Raw genomic sequence first — 6,006 nt, forward strand, 5'->3', positions numbered from 1 at the left:
GTAAAAACGGTTTCCGATCAATAACTAAAGAACCCTTAGGCCTAGGAACTTCAAACTTGGTATGGGGATTGGTCATGACCAGCAGATGACCTATTGATTTTGGGGTCAAGGGGTCAAAGGTCAAGGTCACATTGACCTTGTAGGTAAAAACGGTTTCCGATCAATAAACTAAAAACATTTAGGCCTAGGAACTTCAACCTTTGTGTGATGATTGGTCATGACCAGCAGATGACCCCTATTGAGTTTTAGGTGAAGGGGTCAAAGGTCAAGGTCACATTGACCTTTTAAGTAAAAACGGTTTCTGATCAATAACTCAAGAACACTTAGGCTTAGGAACTTCAAACTTGGTATGGTGATTTGTCATGACCAGCAGATTACTCCTATTGATTTTGGGATTAAGGGGTCAAAGGTCAAGGTAACAATGACCTTGTAAGTAAAAACGGTTTCTGATCAATAACTAAAGAACGCTTCGGCCTAGGAACTTCAAACTTGGCATGGTGATTGGTCATGACCAGTAGATGACCCCTATTGATTTTGGGGTCAAAGGTCAAGGTCACATTGACCTTGTATGTTAAAATGGTTTCCGATCAATAATAAGAGAACCCTTAGGCCTAGGAACTTCAACCTAGGCATGGTGATTGGTCATGACCAGCAGATGACCCCTATTGATTTTGGGGTCAAGGGGTCAAAGGTCAAGGTCACATTGACCTTGTAGGTAAAAACGGTTTCTGATCAATTTACTAAAAATGCCTAGGCCTAGGAACTTCAAACTTTGTATGATGATTGGTCGTGACCAGCAGATGACCCCTATTGAGTTTTGGGTCAAGAGGTCAAAGGTCAAGGTCATGACCAGTAGATACTTTATAACCCTTATTAATTGTTTGATCACTGGGTCAGAAGTCATGCATAATAACCTTATCACATGACTAATTGGCTGCTGATAGGGGGCATACATGTTTTACAAACATATCTTGTTTGTACAGTATTTTCATTTTCTAATTACAAGCTTCACTTTAACTCAACAGTAATAATAATAATAGTAATGATTTATTTTTTGTTTCTTGGTTTGTTAGAAAGTGTGTAAGAATAATAACAGCTCTTTTGCTGTTAAAGATCCTGTATGTTGTAATTTAGGTTGTATACCACACTTAAGTGAAATTTTTGCATGTATATGTATATAATTATGCTTCTAAAACAATTTTCAAACATCGAAGAATAATTGTTAAATATGTACTGCAAATATTTGTACACATTAAATGTTATCATTTAAATATACATGTATGCATTCATTTCTTATTGAAAAATTTGACTTAGACTATATAGAAAATAAATTTCTAATTGCCTCCCTTTATTTAAATGAAATGTTAAATTGGTAAAATCCTGATAAATAATGCTTTTTGGAACTTACAATATTTATAAATCTTAATTTGGGCATCATTTTTATGATATAAAACCATTAAAAAAATTGTGTTACAGCATCTTTAATTACTTATGTTTATAAATGTTGATATTTGTTGAATATATAATATCAGGTTATCCATATAATTTCATGCTTTGTTATAATGTAAAGGTTTACAATGTTTTTATTGTGCATGTAGCTATGTTAACATGTTACAACTCGGCTTACTTGATTTAAATATAGAAAATAAGCAGCATTTTTTATCATGTTTAATGTTGTTGCTATTGTCTTATATCTGGTCTAAAAGTTTTAGTTATTTCATTTATTTTTTATAAATTTTCATAAGCTTTTAAATTCCTGAATTTTTTGAATTCTTAAAATATAGAATTCAACTGAACTTCAGTCAAATTTAAAATTATTTCTATCTTTTTATGCACCCGCCATAAAATGGCTGGGGCATATAGTGTTTCCCTCTTCCGTCATCATCAGTTTCTGTTCATTATCTTGGCAACAGTGGCAAACATTCATCTAAAATAAGTCATATATGAGCCGCGTCATGACTAAACCAACATAATGGGTTTGCGACCAGCATTGATTCAGACCAGCCTGCAGATTTGCGCAGTCTGATCAGGATCCATGCTGGTTGCTTACAAACCCTATAACAAGTAGAGAAACTGATAGGGAACAGCATGGATCCTGATCAGACTGCGCGGATGAGCTGCCTGGTCTGGATCCATGCTGGTCGCAAACCCATTATGTTGGTTTTGTCGTGACGCGGCTCATATATAAATTTGGATATACTATAGGAAAATGCATGTCAAGGTCAAATTTGGTTATGGTTTGCCCCTTGAAGAAATTTTCAGTTGCCTTTCATTATCTCCCCAACAGAAGTACACATTCAGCTCAAATTTGACATATGAATAAGTCAAAGGATACCCAGGTAAAGTGCGTATTTTGTCATTGTCCGATGATTTTGGCTGAGCAATGCCCCTTTTACTTTGATAAAGATAAAAAAGATCAGTTTCTATTCATGATCTCCCCAACAGTTGTACACATCCATGTCAAATTTTAGTTGAATTTGGTCATGGTTAAATGAATACTTGGCAGAGTTATGTCCCTTTAACTTTGAAAATAAAAAGAAATTTTCAGTTTCTGTTCATTATCTCCAGAATAGTTGTACACATTCAACTCAAGATAAACATCTGTATATTTCATAGGAAAATGCAGGTCAAGTTCGAGTTTGGTCATGGTTTGATGATTTATCCCCCTTAAAGAAATGTTCAGTTTCCTTTCATTATCTCCCCAAATTTAATATACTGATACATCAGAGGATTATGCAGGTTAAGTACAAATTTGGTATTGGTTAAAAAATTTTGACACAGATATGCCCCTTTAACTTTGAAAAGAAAAAGAAAATTTTCAACAGTTCATTCAACTTAAATTTGACATATGGATACTTCAAAGGATTATGCAGTTCAAGTTTGAATTTGGTCTTAGGTTGATAATTTTTAGCAGAGTTATGCCACTTTATCTTTATAAAAATACGAAATTTTCAGTTTCTGTTCATTATCTCCCAATAAGCAGAAAATTTAAGTCAAATTCGAATTTGGTTTGTTCCGATGATTTTTGACACAGTAATACTTCTTGAACTTTGTATAAAAATGGTTTGTGTTAACATTTAAGGGTCTTGAACTTAGAATGGTTTGTGCAAACAAATTTGGAACTAAAAATTATTACAACATTTAAAACTTTGGCTGCATGCTATTAAGACTAAAAACAGTTAAACCGTATGTTTGTTTGCTTTTAGGAAAAGTAAAAAAATTAGCATTGCGCCGCCTGCAGTAGGTCTTGTTTTGCTTAATTTTCTATTAAAAGTTTGTTTAAACAGTTATTTTGTTTGCTTGTAGAAAAAGTTAAAAAGTCAAGCATTGTCCCCGCCTGGCAGTAGCTCTTGTTTAGCTTGAGAATCAGATTCCTCCGTTTTAGAAGAACGAAAAAAAAAATAAGATACTTTAAAGCCAAATATCCTTTAATTACATCTAAATTGCTCAAAATTTTCATCTATAGACTAAAAGCATGTCGGAATATTAAGTAAAGAACGCTAAAACCTACAGTTCTAAGAATAATTGATGTGAAGGTTCGTCTAATCTGATCAAAAACATTTCCTTATTAAAGCTATGCCTTTTTTTAGGATCTGAAAACCACCAATACGTTGTCACATTCTCGTGATCTTTCACACAGCCAATCATATGTGAGCTTTTACAATTTTGAAAGCGATACGGTTTCTCATTTTAACCGCTGAAAAACCGATACTGAGTAGGTAATTATATAAATAAAGTTTTAAATGAAGTATGTGCTCGCCCATATGGTACATTCCGGTGGCGAGGGTAAACAAACCAAACACACACAAGTAATTTTCACCATTTAGAGAATAAACTTGGTGTTGTCCTGTAGGTAAACATGCAAAACAAACCAGATTAATTCAAATTACTTTAAACATTTTTTCTAATATAAATCAACAATTTGTTTTACTTTCACAGACAGCAAGATTTTTATACTTCATCTTATGCTTATCTGAAAAAAAAAACGGTTTGATTGCATGGCCAAAATAGCTTTCTTTGGAAATCAGAATCACAATGAAGACGAAACAAACCTGGACGATGGCAATCAGAACTACATGTAAGAAACCATTGTAGTAGACATGAACATAAGTCAAATTAAGGTTTGTCTGATGTCAATTGATTATAGGTCAAATGTCAAGGCCTTGGTCTTTAAAAGCTTGTCTGACAAATTACCAGAGAATGCTTAAGGCTTCTGTGAGTCCTAAGATTTGGTGTGTACGTAAGTCATGACCATAAAAGGTCACTGTAGCTTTGGTGTTTAAAAGCTTATATTACAAAATATAGGTAAACCCTTTGGGCTTAAGCTTTTAAATTTGTTGAGGAGGTTGTTCATTACGAGTAGATGACCCTATTGTTTTTGAGGTCATAAGGTCAAAGGTTAAAGTCACTGTGGCCTTAAATACATCTAAAAGCTTGTCCAACCAAGACCTAGTGTTTCATCAGTTACAGGTTTGTAAAAGCTATTCAATACTACTGTTGTTATATTATTATATATTCTATGTATTAATATAACATTTGACTTTGAAATATGCATAAGTTTGTACATATTCCACTTTGACTGCATAAAGCGGGGTATAAGTGTTCTACGTTTATTATGTTTTTTATGTATATTAATCACGCTTCATTATTATGTATTTAGCTTGCCTGCTTCTTGATTAATTGTGGTCTTACTTGCTAAAATCATTCATTTGTATGTACAAAATGTATTATATGTAATCTGAAATAAAACATTAAATCGGGTAATTGTTTCAATTGATTTAACTTTTTGTACACCAGAAAGAATTTCGGCGTATATTGTTATGCACCTGGTTGTTTGTCAGTCTGTATGTTAGCAGGCATTCTTGTCTGGTCTGTATCTTTTGAACAGGTGGAAGGAAATCGAAACTATATAATTGTACTTGGCAGAAGTGTTAACCATAATGAGACCATGTGCAGAGCGCAGGTTTGACCTTTCTCAGGTCAAGGTCACACTTAGTCATTTTGTATCAATATCAAAATTTTGTATCCGCTCTGTATCTTTTGAACATTTTGAACAGAAACATTTTGGCAGAAATATTACATACATTGAGACTGTGTGCAGCAAACAAGTTCGAACCTGCCCCGACCTGGGATACAGACTTATATTTCGCGTCAGGTCTGTATCTTCTGTGGCAGGAAATTGAAACTACTTGGCAGAAATGTTTAATAACCATAATGAGATGATGTGCAGAACTATAAAGTCGGTTATATACTTGTAAACTGTTTAGGTATATGAAAACAGTGCACAATCACCTGCGAACGAAAATAAAAATGCCAGTACATTATTAATAATGTTTTGATAAAACGGCATGAAGAACAAATACACAATCGTGATTTTGACTTTTGAAAACAATATTGATCATTTGCTCTTCAATATTGGAGGAGTAAAAAGTATCAATTGATCATCTATTAGTACATGTACTGAATTTTTGTCTGCTTACTTGTAACGCAAGTCTAGTAATAAGAATAATAAAATGATATTTTTCGATAAAATACAACAACAACAACAAGTTACATTTTATTTTGTAACTGACAACCTTATTTTATCTTCATTTTGAGTTTTTATCAAATTACAAACATTGTGGAATGCACATGTATAATCATGACTGTACCATGGATATATATTTAACCTTATAATTGTCTTTGTTGGGAAAATCTGTTACAAATAAAAAATACTGGAAATTTGTCTTTGATAAAAGAATTGTTATAATTTTGCAAACAGTGTTGGCAAATTCGCTCATATCTTGGTATACCCAAACGTCGTCCAGTTTCTATATATAATTTATGACTAGAACATCTAAATCTCGATAATGATCTTTTTATATAAAATGGCATATCAATAGATAAAAACTTCTCATGAAAAAAATATGTGTCACATCGGGGTGAATTCTGAATTTCTTCCATCCAATTTTGTGTTTTACAATCAATAATATTTTGTTTAAATTGACAAATAAATAGATTGATATC

At 32.8% G+C, this 6,006-nt stretch overlaps 1 long non-coding RNA gene across 1 annotated transcript; it reads left to right on the forward strand.

Moving 5' to 3' along the window:
• The first annotated feature begins 975 nt into the window (after window positions 1-975).
• Window positions 976-4,764, forward strand: LOC132753531 (uncharacterized). Its single transcript, XR_009628976.1, has 2 exons — window positions 976-3,536; window positions 3,641-4,764. It is a non-coding gene; the product is annotated as an uncharacterized LOC132753531 (long non-coding RNA).
• Window positions 4,765-6,006: the final 1,242 nt, after the last annotated feature.

Source organism: Ruditapes philippinarum, unplaced genomic scaffold (genome assembly GCF_026571515.1).
Source record: "Ruditapes philippinarum isolate M1 unplaced genomic scaffold, ASM2657151v2 ctg2314_1_1_1_1, whole genome shotgun sequence".
In the NCBI taxonomy this organism is placed as follows: Eukaryota; Metazoa; Mollusca; class Bivalvia; order Venerida; family Veneridae; genus Ruditapes; species Ruditapes philippinarum.